At 40.9% G+C, this 17330-nt stretch overlaps 1 protein-coding gene across 3 annotated transcripts in view; it reads left to right on the forward strand.

Moving 5' to 3' along the window:
* Nucleotides 1-17330, forward strand: part of LOC113843485 (maestro heat-like repeat-containing protein family member 2B) — a 78103-nt gene that overhangs the window by 14726 nt on the left and 46047 nt on the right. For all 3 annotated transcript variants that reach the window (XM_072037089.1, XM_072037091.1, XM_072037092.1), the window contains exon 3: nucleotides 10688-10773. The gene's annotated coding sequence lies outside the window, so the exon portion shown is untranslated. The remainder of the gene's footprint in view (nucleotides 1-10687; nucleotides 10774-17330) is intronic.

Raw genomic sequence — 17330 nt, forward strand, 5'->3', positions numbered from 1 at the left:
AAAATCCACATTTGTATTCTGTCTCTTGTGCCATAGGCAGAATGCAGCTTGAAATCATCTACTGGAAGTTCAGGCTGTTTCTTCATGCATGTGTTTTTCTGTGACTGAAAAGTGGCTACAACTTAGGGAGAAAAAAAATATCATGTAGTTACGTGAAGTAACTTGCACAAGCCCAAGGCTGTTTTTGCAGGCAATATACTTGAGCATTTGTATTTTTAGACCCTAATAATCTTGTGATAACAAGAGTCTTCAGTAAGACAAAACCAAATGGATGAATGATGAGTTGGGAAAAATGAAGCCTAGCAAGAGCACACTTGGCTGTACCTACCTAGTAGATAATGGTAACCAGATCTGCTTGCTTTGTTGAGGGTTTGAGGAGTAGCTTGTGTTATCAGTGAGGTGCCAAACTAATTTGATTAAACTGCTAGTGACACTGCAAAATGAAGAGTCTATTTTGTATTTGCATCTCTGATGTGTTCATTGGAAATACAGCAAAACCAAAGGCTAGCTAGGAGCTAAGTCTTGAGTCAGGTGTCTATTTTTTGTGAACAGATAGAGCTAGGCAAACACTGTCAGAAACATAGCACTTAGGATTTTCAAGCAGCTGTAAAACTTCACATATGGAAAAATAGCAGCTGTTACGAAGGGAATGACAACTGGAGCAAAAGAGGTATATAATCCATATGTGACGCTGAACAGGCCCAGCAAAACACCTGCTCTGTTACCCCCATCATGAGGAGTCAGAACATGGTACAGAGTAACAGGGATAGATGGTTTATTGATGGTGATGTCAGTTTCACTTTATCTCTGATTAATCTGAAAAGGAAATGAATGCAACCTGGAGCAAATTTACCCTCTGCACTTTCTCTGAATAACATTCCTCCAAGAACACTGAGGAAAGCAGAAGCTGTCAAAGCTGTGAGCTGAATGGCATTTCAGTTGGTTCTGAACCATTGGGTTTGCTTCCATTTGATGGGTGTTTGGTTGTCAAAAGAAAAGCTTACCCAAGAAGGTCAAATTAAGGGTATGGTTAAGCAAAATCTGTTGGTTTTGTTGTTGCTTGCTTTTTTTTTTTTTTTTTCCTAAGGGATGTTACAGTCTTTGAGCATTTGTCTTTGCCCTAAAGTAGAATTTGAAATGTTGAAAACTTTTGAATCCAAAACAGGTGTATTGCAGTTATAAATTGTCAAATAGTCTTTGGTCTCTTTAAAATAATGTGGTGTGTTCTTGGAGATAATTGATGAGTGTACTCTTGAACTAAAGGAGCATGGAGTTGTAATCAACCTGAGCGCAGCCCTCTGGGAACTTAAGGCCCAGTGCCACCAGCTGAGGTATTAAAGTGAGCTGTATCTCTTGGGCTGCAGCATGAATTCCCTGGCCTGTTTGGAGGTATTACTGAATGGATTTTGACAAAAACAGATTTAAAATGAAATAATTGTGGTATACAAGTTAAAACAAAGATCCTTTGTGTGCCTGAAATTGGCAAAATCGGGTAACTTCATGGCGATTTCCTTACTGTGGAGCTGAAATAGTTACTTTAAAAATGCAATTTGGATGTTTGTGGAAGTTGCTTTCCATTGAAGAATTCTCCTGGTGGAAAATTCCTAGCAGGTCCTTTAGTTCAGGTTTCTGTGCACTTTCATCTCTTCCTTTTCTGCTTTCCTTTGTTCTTTGTTCTGCTGTGGCACTAATGGGTTATAATGCTGCAGACAGTGAGCTCGCATTCTTGTAGTTCTTGTCATCAATTACAAGATGTTTTGTTTGTTTCAGAAAGCAGACAGACAAGTCTTTGCTGATATGTAATTCCTTTACCCCATTATGTATTTATCCCTACATCAGTAACAGTAAGACAAACATAGAAGTTCTCTTGGCATCTGGGGCTGACCACATTCTTTCAGTGAATCTTTTGCCCAGTATTCTTTAGTTTAAGTAAAAAATCACAAGTTCTGCAGAATTATTTTTTTTTTTTAGCAAAAACCTAGTGGTGTTTTAAAACCTTAGTTTTAAAGCATTTAATTGACTATTTTTTAGAGAAGTGATGTTAAATTATTTTTTGTAGAAAAACAGACTTAATTTTTCTTCACTTAACATCTATTCTCAAGCCACTGATTAGTAAAGCTGACAAATCTCTATGACTGCTTTTTGACTGTTGTTAACTATGTCAACTATGACTTGTTAACTAGGGTCAATTTTTGGTGAGTAAGGGAGAAAGATAAACAGTGATGAGACTGACAATTCTGGATAGCTAACTGAGCCACCTAGATCCTAAATTTAGAAGGAATTTAGGTTCCTTATGTCTCCTTAACAATCTGAATCCTACTGATTGATATTTGAAAAATATTAAACTCCCAGAGCTTCTTTCCCAGAAGAAGACTTGGCAATGGTAATAACTTCGATAAATAGTGATTTTTAACTGTACTTTACTACTTTTAATTAAAATGAATGGAAGAAAACAAGGAGAAGGGCAGACGAAACTCTAAAAATGCCACACAAATTCCAAAGCAAAATAACCCCATCTCCAAAAGTAAAGCTGGAGAGGGGCTACACATTTCAAATAGCTGTGCATCAGAAACAAAGTATTTTGGATTCCCGTGCCAAAACTCTTTTCCTGAGATGTGAAAATGTTCTTTTGAGTAAAGAGGAGTACCTGACAAAACATTTATGAGTCAGAAAGAGGACGTGGCACTGACGCTTATTTTATTTCAAGGAACAAAGCAAGGAGTTGTAATTTATTTCTAATTTCAGTCTAGAATCCAGGCAAAACCTGCTCACGTATGAAAGCCTGCTGCTTGATTGAGTTGTTTCATTAGTTCTATGAAATGAGACAAGGAAACACTTGGGAAACCATTGAGATTTAGAGGCAAAGAGTGAATTCAAAGAGATGATTTGAAGGTTATGTGGTATAATGCACAGTTTCTTCAACTAATTAGAGCTGCTGGGACTACAGGGGAATGTGCAGTTTCTAGGTCATATTAAGTTTAGAAGCTTCTTATTCAGACAAACTTTATTTTTTCATTTGGCTCAAGTGTTTTTGCAATGCAGTTTTTTTCCCCTTAGGTTATCCGTCTTCATTTATTCTTGCCATAAACTTAGCAACCAGATAAAGTAGAAGGAGAAACTAAACACACGAGTTTCTGAAAATTCACAGTTCAATTTCCTTTCCTGCCTTGAAGATCACCCCTCCAAGTTACTTCAAAATGTAAAATTTTGTATGTACGGAAGTGGAGCTTAAAATGTAAGTGGTCTTTTTTTCTTTATTTCGGAACTTTATTGAAAGGTATCAAAACTTTTTTTTTTTTTTTTGTGAAATAAATCTTTGGGCTTTGAACCAACTTCCCATCTATTCATTTGGAAGCCTAGCTTTGTGGGCCACTGATTTCAGTCTCATCCTGGAAATTGCTGACTCTGTATCAAAATCAAAGCCTTTTGTTTAAAATTGAGGCTTTCTACTTCTTCACACAGTCACCTGATCTATAGCCAGAGTACACAGTGCTCCTACTAAAATCAGATGTCTTGAAAAATAAGCCAAGTAACTGGGAAGTGCCAGAGATCTGGCTGGGATTTAGCTCTGTTTCCCCCCAAAACAAAGGAAAAAGGAATAGCCCCTGTTATTCTCCAGATTACTTTATGTATCACTGTGCACAGAAGCTAGTTATTCCTTCCAGACCTTTTCCTTTTTCTAATGAAAAGCTTAATTTCCAAGATGACTGGAGTGTGAATTACCTTCTCCATTCAATTACAAAGTCTGATCACTGCCTATTCTTTTTCACCACTAATAACAGCTGTTGAAGTAAACCGCTCATCTCTAGTTATGGAAAAACAGGCAGTAAGTCACCTTGAGATTAAAATATATATTGCTAAATCCTTTCTTGGGAATTTAGTGCAGTAATTGCTTGAGATGATGACGACCAAAGGGAATGTTGTATTTTTGTGGAATACTTCTAGGGATAATGGGTGAAATCCTCCACTGGTTTAAATCAGTAATGTTCTGCCAAGCTGCTGCTGTGGCTGCTGTCAATTATCATCTCTTCATTTGAGGTCATTGGCCCAGCACTTCCAGCTCTTGTAACTTGGGGTGTTTCCCTGAAATGTAAACCATAATCCCAGCATTTTCAATGTGAATAACAACACAGGTCCAGTAGATCTAATGCCCCTGTAGAGATGAAATCCCTGGCAGTGTGCTGGGATATGTTTGTAGGTCAGGGGAGCAATTTGTCATGGCCTTTGCTACCCATGTAGCAGGCTGAGAGGTAGCTGAGCAAAGCTCTCCCACGTGTTTGAGTTGTCTTCCAGCTTGTCATCACTGAAACGCTAAAGATAAGCTTATTACACGTGCAGTCTTTCTAGAAACAGATATGGGAGATTGGGGTGCTAAGAGCAGTAGGGAATTGGTTGAAAAAGCTGTTGTAGTGCTCGTGCTTTTGTTGTGGTTCTTTGGTTTTGTGAGAGCAAAGGCAGGCTGCATTGCTGATCTCCTGAAGTTTTAAGGAAAAATGCAAAGACCTTGCCTGTACAGGGAGAAAACTCTGGATTCATCATACTAATAGGAAACACAAGCCAAGAACAGGTTAGGGATAAAGTGCTACAGTTAGATAATATTTGAAAACTCAATAGGGCACTCTTCAAAGGTCAGGTTGGCTCATGTATTAGGTGTCTGTGGAAACACTTCAGAGATGGGAAAGCTCAAAGTAAAGGTCGAATGTTTAACCCCTTGCTTTAAAAGCTTATACATGCATCTTGCAAAAGCAGACTGAAAATGCCCACTGGTACTTCTCAGATTTTTGTTTTTAATCAGCATTTGTGCATAGTTGTGCATTTTTTATGAGATACTGTTCTGTTTCAGCAACAGACAATTCTTACTGTGTTTGGGTGTTGCAGAGCACTGTTAGCTCCCAGACCTTATAGATAGGAAACAGGAGTGATTTGGCATGTTCTGGCAGTGTCAGCACAGGCTTAGCTTTTAAGCAACCCAGCTTGAATGCTGAGATCATGCACTACAGATTCTTTTCCAGCCCTCACATCTTACATTCTTGTCCACATAATGAAAGATAGCATAGTGCTAACAAATTAACGTTTCTTTTTCACAAGTTCATGGCAAGACTTCCACAGCGGTCTTTCAAAAATTGAAGAGAAAGCATAAAAAAGGTGGGATTTGGTCCTGAGGACTGGCCCTGAAAGGCCCCCAAAGGACAAAATCTATTTGCATGCTTTCCTTTGTTAGACTCTTCATAGAGTGTAAGGCAACTTACACCAGGTAGAGCTGCCACGTAGTGCTCCTGTGCCATGGATCCTCCTTTCCTCCTTTTGAGATGGCCAACTCCTCAGGGTGGATGTTTTGTGAAAGTAAAGTACGTTGTCTTTGTGGCATTAGCCATTCAGGCAAGATTGATGGCACCATCTGATCCATCTTGTGTGTATATTCTTTGGAAATAGCAGTCTGATACAAGGGGATCTTCTTCTCTGGGGTTGGTGGTTGCCAGCGTGAGTCATAAATAGCTGAGCTAGAAGCATTAGTCCAGGTTATCCTGGCCCTGTGAAGGTATCGGTTCTAAACTGAGATCACAACCAAGCTTTTGAAGAATGTGGTAGAGAAAACATCAGCCTCTCCTTGCCCTTTGTCCTGGTTTGTTGCTTCAGCTTTTCATTTTCAGGTATGTGTCCCCAGCTCAGGCAAGACTGCTGCTTTCATTTAGCAGGCGAGGATGAAATATGTGTGGTGAACAATGCCTTGATAACAAAGGAGGCATTTACTTTCCTGTACATCTCCATTGCATCCTCAGCCTTGCAAAGCTGTGGGTTGGAGTTGGTCATGTTTGCAATGAATTTCTTCCTTTTTCTTCCCCTGCTGAAGATTTTCTTTTCTGCTCTATGTCACAAAGCAGCTTATTTTACACTGGAGCCCTCATAGCCTGGAATAGGTCGATTGGTCATTTTTTCCTCTTCCCTCTCTCCCGTATGCCATCCAGCCTTCGTTCTGGGTTTGAAGGTGAAGTTGAGGTGAGGGTGGTCCGGCACTCTTTCTCTACCACCAGGAGAGTACGTTCATCCCTAAACAAGCGAACGCGGTGGTTGATTTAAGGCATGCCCTGAGGTCTTTGGAGTTTGTCTGCTGTCAGCAATGTGGGAAGCAAGTGGACCAGAGCTGATGTGAGCATGTCAAAGAGACGGCTCCATTTTTGCGGTGAAAACTCAATTTGAAGTTCTGTGTTTAATGGCATGGGACCCCGCAGACCCTGAATTGCATGCTGTTATTCCAGATGTGCGTTGTCTCTGTAGGAGACTATTTCACAGTGATTAACCATTTTAAGTTTGCCGAGTGCTATTTATAGCAGAAAGCACGACAGCAGACTCTTCAAAGCCCCGGTGGACAGAAAAGCCTATTGATCATTCAGTTGATTTTTATTGCTTGGTATTGAGCGGCAGGGCTGCCTGCTCTTGTATAAGCCATGTTTTCTTTTCTTTTCATTGTACTGGACTCATGAAAGAGCCTAGCCTGCTGTGATATGGGGCATTGTTTGAGTGGCATATCCCCTGCTGCAGTGCACTGCATTGCTGTTGCTGTCCAAAATTCCCATCACATCCAAAGGACAGAGCACTGACATGGGAAGTTTTGGGGGGTGTTCCTTGTGCCATGGGGATACATCAGTCACTCCCATGCTGATCCATCACAAAAAGTGATTTTGCCTTTATTATGCGAAGGCACTGGGGCTTCATCCCCACCCGTTTATGCTGCCAAGTGCTGGAATGGGTACTCCAGATTCCGTGGAGTGACATCAGGTGGAAAAAAACAAAGGAAGAAACTGTGGCATAGAATAATGAAATGCAGTGTCAGGGATGCTTTCTTTGCACAGCATTGGTGCCTCGAGGCTGTTCATACAGTGCTGGAAGGCAGAGTGGTGGGTGAAGGTGATGGTTGGGAACTGTGTGGTGAATGGGCAGCTGTGTGGTGAATGCTGCTGCTCTGTGTCCTGGCAGAGAGCAGACTGCTGTTGGGCCAGAACCAGCCAGTTAACTAAACTGTCTGTCTGCCGTAAGCAGCCCATCCTTGGGACAGGCTCTGTGAACACTGTCAGGATTGACTGAATGGGATCACATGGGAAATCGAGGGCCCACCTCGACTGCTTTAGGGAGGGAATGGGGTCAGAGTGCTGCAGACATCATGGTAAAGAACATCCTGAATGCCCAGCCTCTTGTGTAAAGTATATTTTTGCAAGCTCCTTCTGTCAGATTTTTTTTTTTAAAGGCTTGAGAGGAGTGAAAGAAAAGTGTATTTGAGATGCAAGGACACAAAGACATGTTAAGTTTCATTTATGGAGATGAATTGGAAACAGGTGTTTCACATAACTGAGGGGTACCATTCTGAGAGAGCCCTTGAGAGTCAAGAGAAAGAAATTACAAAGAGCCACAGTATATTCAGAAAGATAACTATAATCAAGTCCTTTCCATGGCTATTAAGGGGAAAAGACAACAACCACAAATGCAATGGAGAGATTAAAATTGACTTTGTAAAAAGCCATTTTTTATTTTTTGCTTCTGTGAAATAATTTCAAAACCGAAGGCAGGAATAATTGAAGCATTTACAGAATATATCAATAATACCTCATTATCCAGCTTTGCTTCAATCCACTGATTTCAATTTTCTTTTGAACAAGTGGCGTTTATCAGAGGACTTAGCATATGAATGGGGAGGGGGAGAAATGTAAACTACATGCTGCAGATTTACATGTCTTAGGAAGCCAAATAGCCCTCAAAACTAATTGTTTCTGAAATGCTTTATAAACCTTATCTTATGTGTTGACCCTAGTCAGAGCAATTAATTTCATAATGAATTCTTCCTGCACACACCCTATCTTATTATCCTTAGTCTAAATTAATAACATCATGGTAATAATTAGCAGATATGAAATTCTCCTCACTGCTTCTCATGGCATGTGAGCTTGATACAAAAGAGCAACAAGGATGACAATTAGAGGAAAACATGTCAGCTGTACGGATTGTTATGCACCTTCACTCTAGCATCTGCAGAATAGGCTTTATTTAAATGGGAATATCTTTGATATTCTCCCTTTCTCCTCCTGTTTTCTTTCAATGGTTTTCTTTCCTTCGAGGGAAAAATACCTGTGTTTAGATTAGTACGACAGCTATGAAACTATATCCTCAGCCATTTTATCACCTTTGCCTTTACTGAATGCATTGCTGTGTATCAATCAATTACTGAAATGAAAACTCTCCTCTGATATTTAAGGTAGGTCTTTCTACAGGCATGGCTGGAAGGCGATAGTCCCTGTCAGTCCAGAGCCCTACCTTTTGGCTCAGCTCTGTTACAGCTGTAGGATTTCATCTCTCCTTTATTCAAAGTCACTTTCCAGCCTGTGCAGTCCCAGGAAAACCTGATGCACCTGCATAAGCAAATTATTGCCTGAAGCCAACAGCTTGAATAGTTGCAAACAGTACAAGGTGCATGAAGAATTGCTTCAGAATGCTTTATTTGTGCACCTGACTGATGATGTTTGATCTACAGCTGTATGGTAATAGGAAAAAAAAAAAATCTGTTTTGCTGTTTGTTTGTTTTTAAAGTGTAATGATCACGACCATGGAATACTAAGCACAAAAAGAGAGTCTTCTCTGAAGCAGAAGACAGAGGTCACTTTGGTTCTTGAATGCCAGCAGAAGAGTTCAACCTTAGCTTCTCCCTGGGGTACCTGAAGTTAGAAGAACACGTTCCCCTGATGCCATTTCAAAAAGATGGCTAATGCTTCCCCCGTAAAGAGATATTTTGATGTTTTGCAAAGAAAGCAGTGACAGAATCATGTTGACAGTTGAGATGCAGGTGACTGTCGTAGAAGTGGTCCTTTGCATTATTTTTTTTCCCCAAATCATTTGTGAACAGCTAGTTTATTCTTCTGTCAGGGGAGATTTGGACTTTATCCAAGGTCCTTTTGCGGTTATTCAAATACAGGGACTGATCTTCAGCCTCACTGTAACTCTGTTATGGGCAGTAATTCCAGCTGTGGCTCTGCTGATGACTTCTCTGCATCAGTGCAGATTTAACTAGCTTGATGTTCAGGTGCTCTTGGGACAGATGTTAGGAGGTTCAGGTCCTGTTTAGGCACTTAATATTTAGGAAAATTTTAGATGTCAGGGGTCACTAGTGGTAACTTTTTAGTGATCTAAAAAGAAGTGGGGTCTGCAGAGCTGTGTTGTCTTGAGAAAATAAGCTGTTTGTAATCTTGACAGCCCAGACTTCATGGTGGTTTAACAGTCTGCAGTGCAGCCTGTGCATGCCTTTGCTCTCTGACCCAGCGAGGCAAGTAAAATAATACAGTAATAAATATAAAAATAAATAGAAGTAATACAGTAGAAACTGCGGGCAGACTTTTGCCTTAATCACACACAGGAATGTCATTTGGGATGACCTCAGGCTGGAGGGCATGCTAAGTGACTTCCAGCCTGTCAAATCCGCCAGGCACCCAAAACATCTCTGCAGATCTGCGTGCAAGCAGCAGGGCTGAGGTGTGGAGGCAGTCCAGAGCATGTGTTTCAGTGTCTGTGCCGCTAGAGTGCACCTCTTACATAGCCAATGCTGAGGCAAATTCTCTCCTGATGCCTTTTATCAAGCAGTGGGTTTCTCACTGAGATTAGGACCAGCTCTGTTACTTGGTTCTGTGACAATCCATATTCAGTTTTTGAGCTGAACTAATACCAAAGAGAAGTCCTGTTAAAGACTGGTTGTTTCTATATTGAAATCGGAGAATGTTTTTGTACTCTGAAACACTAGTTCACTATTGGTCATAGTGGAACTTGACAAATATTTAATGTTTGGCATGTGCTTAGTAGTACAAGCTTTAATTACTTTGCTGAATCAGGATTTGCTTTAATAGAAAATTGGTGGGAAGTGACAGGTAATTTGCCAGATCAGTTAAGACATGGTCAGCCTTTGAGATTACATTGAACAGTAAGTCGTGTTGATCCTTAAACATAGAAAGCTGAGGTGTTATATTGGGTATATGTTCAGTGAGCTGAGAAAAAAAATCCAAAATGAGATTAAATTGTGACCTTTCTGCAAGGGAAGAGAAAAAAAATGCACTTAAAGTCTGTTATCTTAATAAAGAGACAGTTGCTTCTAAACATAGCTTTTTTTTTTTTTGGTGTTTCCAAATGCTGAATCATCATTTCATGTAATTTTTTGTCTTCTGCTTAAAAACAAACAAACAAAACACAACAACAAACATTTAAACACTTTCCCTTCTATAAGCAGTTTCACCAGGAATATTTTTCCTATGCAAAACTAATTTTTCAGTGAAACCCTTTCTTTTGGACAACAGTATTATTAAACATGTGCTGCATGCCATGGCTTAAATATGATTAAATTCCACTTCTGGAAGGAAAAAAAAAAAAGATTAAAAAGAATATATAACCTAGCCTTCTGTGTCCTGAATCACAGTATAGAGGATGTTAGAGTAGAGTCTCCTTCCTGCCTTGTGCATCTAGCCCCCTTGTGTCACTTCTTATATCCTCTTTGTGTATCACTAAATACTCATGATGAATTCCGGAGGGGCAGACCTGGACAGAAAAGTCAGTTTAGTACGCAAACAAGTCCTTCACACACAACTGAGACCAAATATCACGCACACAACTGACCAGGAAAATGAAGTGGAAAAATTGTAATGTTACCTGTGTTTTTCAGCTGCAGGAATGAATGTCTGGTCAAACCATAGAAGCTAAACCTGAACTGAATCTTGTGGATAAGAAACATTGTGCAGTTCATCTGCGGTGAGTCATGAAATTTCAATTCTTTTCACTTAGGCCTGTCAGGAACAAACACTGAAATAAGATTTTTTCATTGGTATTTCAGATTTTGATTTTTAAAAAATGGTCTATGGTTTTCACAGAAACTATAAACCCTATGTCATTTAAAAAGCTCTAAAATACTGTGGCTTAAGAATTTTCTATGGGCTACCAAAATGATGAAAGGACTAGTGAAGATTTTTCTGGATATTTTTTCAGCTGCTTTTGCTGGGACCCATTAGGTTTGTGTCAGTATTGGCCGCACCTATCAGATAATTTTGTTAATTCACAAAAGCATCTGAATTGTCCTCACTTGCATCATTGTTTACAGAGTAAAAATTTCTTGGTATCAAAATTCTTCAGGAAAACAAAAGCAAAACGAGAAAAATCACGCTTCATTATTGCCTCATTTTGAAAAAAATAAAATTCTGCTAAAGTAGGAGAACTGATTCAATCCTAAAACTGCTAAGATGAAAAACTGTTTTGGAAAACAAGAATACACATTTATATTCTGAGTCCCTCCTGCCACAGTGTGAGTCCACCTTCAAATCATCTCTTGGAAGTTCAGGCTGTTTTTCCGTGGGCAAAAACAGCTGCAACATTGAAATAAAATATATTTTATTGTACTTTTCTCCACTAACATGAAGTATTGTAGAAGCCCCAAATTATTTTGCAGAGAATGGTTTCTCAGTATTTATATTTTTTGACCCTAATGTGCATCTGATTGTGACCCAGTACCGAAGATGAGATAAAGAGTCCTCAGTAAGATAAAGCACAAGGGATGAATGATGAGTTGGGAAAAAATGAAGCTGAGCAGGAGCAACTTTGGCTGTACGTACCTATGAGATGAGGGTAACCTGATCTGCTCACCCTCTTGAGGGTTTGAGGAGTTAGCTTATCATCAGCAAGATGCCAAACTAGTTTGATTAAACTGCTAGTGGTGTTCCAAACCAAAGAGCCTATTTCATATGAATATGTCTCTGATGAGTTCACTGGAAGTGCAGCCAAACCACAGACTAGCCAGGAGCTAAGTCTAGACTTTTCTGCTTTTGTCACCTTTATCTAGTTGAAGCTGGAGGCTGAGGGGAATGGATTCAGTTACCCACTTCCCATTTGCCACCTTCTTTGCCATTTGAGAGCGCATCTCCAAAAGCATTTGGCCAGCAGCCTGCCAGACAGGTGACAGGGATGACAGCTGGCCTGAAGTTCCTTTGTAACTCTTAAAAATGTCCTTTAAAAGATATGCTATAGAGACATGGTTTTAAAAACAGTTACCATCTGTGATAACTGAACGTGGGTTGAATTTGGCTTACTATTTCTCTATGAGCAGAGTGAGGCCTAGCTGAGCACCTTACTGCCTAGCCTGATACATCATCGGGATTCCATGTGTTATTAGAATAATTATTCAATTATGCATATTTGAATTATTCACAAAGCCAGAAACTCTTCCAAAGTACATGTATTTCCTATGCAGAGAGTGCTGCTGGAGCTGCTCGGATAGTTACATCATGTTTGCATCTCAGCACCTTTTTGAAAACCTCAAGAACTGCTAGGTGGGAAAGGCAGGGTGGAGAAAAGAAAACCCTGAGGTCTTTGATGAACAGAGTGGGTATCTGCCAATTGAAACAGCACCAGTGAAAGCCGAATCTGCTTCTTTATGACATAGTAGATTTCCCTATGTCTCATGAAACGTTTTGCTCTCGCTAAGTGCAAGCACTTGTGATTGTGATATTAGTGGTACCTCAGACACATTGCTGCTGGCTTTAGTTTGTGTACCTAATTAAAGCTGGAATGGCTCATGGCTCACTGCAGCTTTCCATGGCTGAGGCCTCTTGACATTATGTATGTGACTGCTAAGTGACACAGAAACACAACTGAGGGAGAAGCAAATGGCTAAGGAAAGGTCACAGCTATGCTGCTTGGCTGCTTCCTAGGAATAGAAAGAGAAGTTCTGCTCCTCTTGAACTCGTCCTTTTCTGTTCTTTGTTAGTAAGATTAGCTTATAGATTGTGACATTGAGGGCTTACGTTTCCTTTTATCAGTTTGGAGGGCTACGAATGCATGTAAAGCAATAAAGTAGGAATATGACTGTAGACAATACCTTTTAAAATTGCCAGCAATTGGCTGTTGTGCCGACAGTGTCCTTTTTTTCTTGTGCTTTATGCTGCTGACACTGTCAGATCAGGGCAAGGCACTTAAACGTATTCTGTGTTTTAGGAAGATGTGTTGGCATATTGTCTTTTCAGAGCAAATTTGCCAAGCCCAACCAGAAATGCCACTAATAAATATTAATATCATGAGCCCGGGGATGTAGCAAGAGCTCAGTTGACGTACCAGCCTCTGAAATCCAGCAGGCAGGAAAAAGTGTACAGTCTGATCAGGGTATGGAACAGGTGCTGTAGGAGCAGCAGCCTGGCAGATGAGCAGGTTCAAAGCACGCATAAGGAAATGTTTTCTTGTACAATATGCAGTTTGTCTGTGGAACTTGTCACCATAGGGCGGTGTGGATGCTAGAAACTTGCAAGGCTTCAAAAAGTGACTGAATAAACTCAGGCAAAACAGCCACTCCAGAGTGCTAGTCCCTATCAATACATCTCCTTCAAAGGGCCTTATGTCTTGGGTTGCTGAAGCGTGTAGCTGGGAAGTACTGCTCTGAGGTTGCTTTGGTCTTACCCTCTTACAGAGACACCTGTTACTGGCCACTCTCCAGAGCAATCCTCGGGCACAGTGTTTTCATCAGAGAGAGCAAGGAACTTCACAGATGTTTGCTGTGTAGTTAGATCCTTAAACCAAAAGTAAACACTCATGCCACATAGAATCATTTTACATGCAGTCAGTCAGGAATTCTTCATGCAAACTGCAGGATCACTGAATGGCAGGGCCAGGTTTCTTTTTTTTTCTTTTTTTTTTTTTTTTTTTCAGTGTAACATGTTATTTCCTTTAGGGTGAAATCCACGTGCTTCCTGTAGGATTTCTGGACTTAATTTCAAAAACAGTGCAGTGACACAGGAGTTTTCCAATTTGGGGAAAACTCTGCTCAAGATATCCTTCCTGCCCTGAAGAGCTTATAGTTCTTAACTCTTCAGCCTTTTAGGTCTGGGACTTTCATGCACATTGGCATGCTTGCTCTGAATTAATATCATACAAGCAGACTCTGTGACAAAAGATTTTTAGGAAGCCCCTCCTGAACAAGTACATCAAGAAAAAGCTGTTCTAAGTCTCTCCAGTTAAGACCAGAAACAGGATAAAATGGGGTTTTGAAAGGCAAAGGGGAGAGCATAAAATAAAGTGGAGAGAGAGTGAAGGAAAGGAAAACTTCAGATGGTCAGAGGTGTGCTTAAAAAATAAAATCGGGACCAGCACATTAAAAAACAATTCCAAGAGGAAAAGACCAGTGGCCTTGCTGAGAGACTGACTGATTGGCAGGGTAGAGGTGGGGCTTTGTCACACTTTACCACCCTGACTTGACCTAGGCTGACTGACAGTGTGCCTTTCCAATTTCAAAGCCATTAACGGTTTCATCTGGCTCATACTGCCTTTATTCTCCTGAACGTTCATGTCTTCCCATTTAGCACAATGCCATATATCCTGCAAGGGCATTGTGAAAAAATGTCTGCTGTGTGCGGTTTCAGATGAAAACATGAAGCAATTCAGACTCTTGTTGCCCATCCCCTTTCCTTTGATCTATGTAATAGATGCCTTTTTTTTTTTTGCCTTTTTTTTTTTTTTTTTAAGCAGTGAACTGACTTTGCCAAACACATCCTTCGCAGGACATGGAATAATTTTGGCATGTAGACCGTGATGAGTCTTCAATATGCTAGAGAATGTGTACTATGCAAGCCAAAAGCACCTTGAAAGTCTTGTGCTTAGATGTTTACATTTTTGGTCAAGATAGTCTATATGTTATGTTGTTATGCTAGAGGTTCTGAACCAGAAGAGGGCTGCATTGTGCTGAAATGTCCTGGGTATGTTTTGGTTCTTAGGTGTTGTTCAAACTTTAACAAGAGCTGAAGTAACACTGATCCCAAAGGATAAGTCTGCTCAGTAGAGTGAGATCTTTCAAATGCAATCTTTCTGTTGACAGGCATTAAGGGCTCATGAAAATGTGTCTCCTGGTATCAGCTGATACCCATGTTTTTGCATCAGGGTTTGAGAACGTAAACAAGGGCAGCAAAGCATTGCAATGTATTCATGTGTTTAAATGTTGCTACTGCAGTTGTGAAACATAAAACATCAGATTTCAGGTAAACAGCTGGCCTGATCATCCTGAAATGAAATCATCATATTTAAATTGATGTGCACTGAAAAAAAATAAAATAATAATAAAAAAAGAAACAAACAAAACAGAACTGCCAAGCAGCAGAGCCTTAAAATGAAAACCAGGGAACAGCTGTGATTCTTGGGCTGAGATTTTCCAAGTCAGTTGACTTTGGTGGAACCGTTCTGTGAATCATGTCAACAAAATTAACACTGACTTCAGTGGATCAGACCTCTCGGTTACTGCTGAACAGTTGTAACCCTTACTGCACACTTGAGTACACATTGCCAGTTGCATTTGACCTGAGCAATGGCATACAACTTGGGCTTCTCCGGCAGGAGCCGTTGGTGCATGTAGCTGTCAGAGTCTTCATCTCATAGCATGGCAGCCTAGCTTAATTCTTAGAAAGCTAAAGGAGAAGACAGTCCCCAGCCTGGGACTCAAGTTGCATGGCCACTATTATCAGTAGGGCTTGATTAAGCACGTGTGCTGGCATGTGACTTTAGGGATCCTGTCACTTCACAGTTGTGAAGGTGCAACAACAGCATTTGTTGGGGGCACTGGTAATGGGACACTCAGAACTGATTGCTATAGGCTTGTGGTCCCTCTGCCATAGGAATCATAACATGTACATCTATTACAATGATACTCAGAAAAAAGACTGCTGCTGTGGAAATGAAGAAAGACTTCAGTTTTGCTACTGTTGACTGTATGGCATCATGTTCTGCAGGCAATGGGTAAGCATAATGGGCAGGTAGGGGCAAGGAACCCTTTGTTCTGGTTGTAGTACGCTGGTTACCTCACACGCCCTGAAGACTGTGTCTCACATAATGGAAAAGACCTGGAAAGAGGATTTGAAGCCTCACAATGAAGTGGCTTCGCTGAGTGAAGATACTCAAGTGGTGTGCCATCTTACACATACAGGGCAGCCTAGGCCTCGACTGGTCATAAGATGCTGAGCCCGTTCTTGCATACAGTTGCAGTTAAACCACGAGGGAAACTATCTGTGTCTTGCTACCTGGATCTCTGTTTCACTCTGTTTTGGGTGAAATCCCCAGTTTGCGTTTTGTTATCAGATCTAGCACCTTACTCTCTCAATCCACCTCTGACTAGTACCACACAACCTCCAGGAGACACACGGGCCTTCAGTGCTGCTGCTAACACCAAGGGCCTTTTTTCTTGCAGTTAAACTCCATCCTCCTTTACTTGGGAAGCTATTAGTGGGCTGAGCCCTGGGCCTACTGGCCCAGCTGAGAAACAGTTCATTTAGCCTGGGTTGTGGGACCACTCAGTAGCTGGAACTTGGCCTTACTGCCAAGCTGATGTCTACTCTACAGCAGGAGCTCTGACTCTGAAGGGTAGGTGTGCTATACAGCAGTCTCTAGGTACCACGTTCCTGGTCTGGAGAGCATTTGCCTGCTGACTGTGTGGCCAGACTTCTGAAACAACTGTACGGTGCATCTGCTTTGTCTGGCTGAAGGCTTCACAGTGTGAACAGCCTTGTTCAGAACTGATCTGGCCCCTGTTCTGATCCAGTGTACGGCTATGGGTTGGGGAGGGCTTTGGCAAACATGCCTCCTACTCTCTGCTGTAGATGGGAAGAGAAGCCTTGAAGAAGATAATTAATTTAAACCCATTTGTAAGATAAGTGTCTTCTCTGTAAAGAGCATTGAAATCTCCTCATGAAAAGAGCTAGGTATTAGTATTGTTAAATAAGACTCAAAGCCTTCAGCTCTTCCTTGTTTCCAGTTGCTTGAGCAGTAATATGATCGTCTGATGGAAAACTCACCTGTGGTTTTCCCTGCATGAAGCTTATATTAAGTTCTTCTAGGTGGATTCATAAAACATTCCTCATAATCCCCACTTACTTCAAGCCATTTTGCTGCTCTCAATAGCACAGTAGCTCATAACATTTCCTTTCGTTCAAAAAACATTTGCATTTTATTTGTGCCTCAGAGGAAGAAGAATCCAAGCTGATTACAATCCAGAGAGACGGTACGTAATGAAAAATTAATTGCACCAATCGTTTTGCTGTAGTGGTCTTAACAACTCATTTTCAACCGGTCATTCCCCCACCTGCTCACCCAGGCCCAAGCAGCTGAAGCAAGCACATCTCTGACACTGACTGAATACCAATGCAGCCGAGGTCACCTAAATGTCAAAGGAGTGGGAAGATAGCACCCAGAAGAAGCTGTCAGCATTCTGGACCAGCAGTGATCACTACGTGAGAGGAACCCAATGAATAATTGGAGCACAGATGTTAGTGAATGCACGTTTTCATGCA

Source organism: Anas platyrhynchos, chromosome 4 (assembly GCF_047663525.1).
Source record: "Anas platyrhynchos isolate ZD024472 breed Pekin duck chromosome 4, IASCAAS_PekinDuck_T2T, whole genome shotgun sequence".
NCBI lineage: Eukaryota > Metazoa > Chordata > Aves > Anseriformes > Anatidae > Anas > Anas platyrhynchos.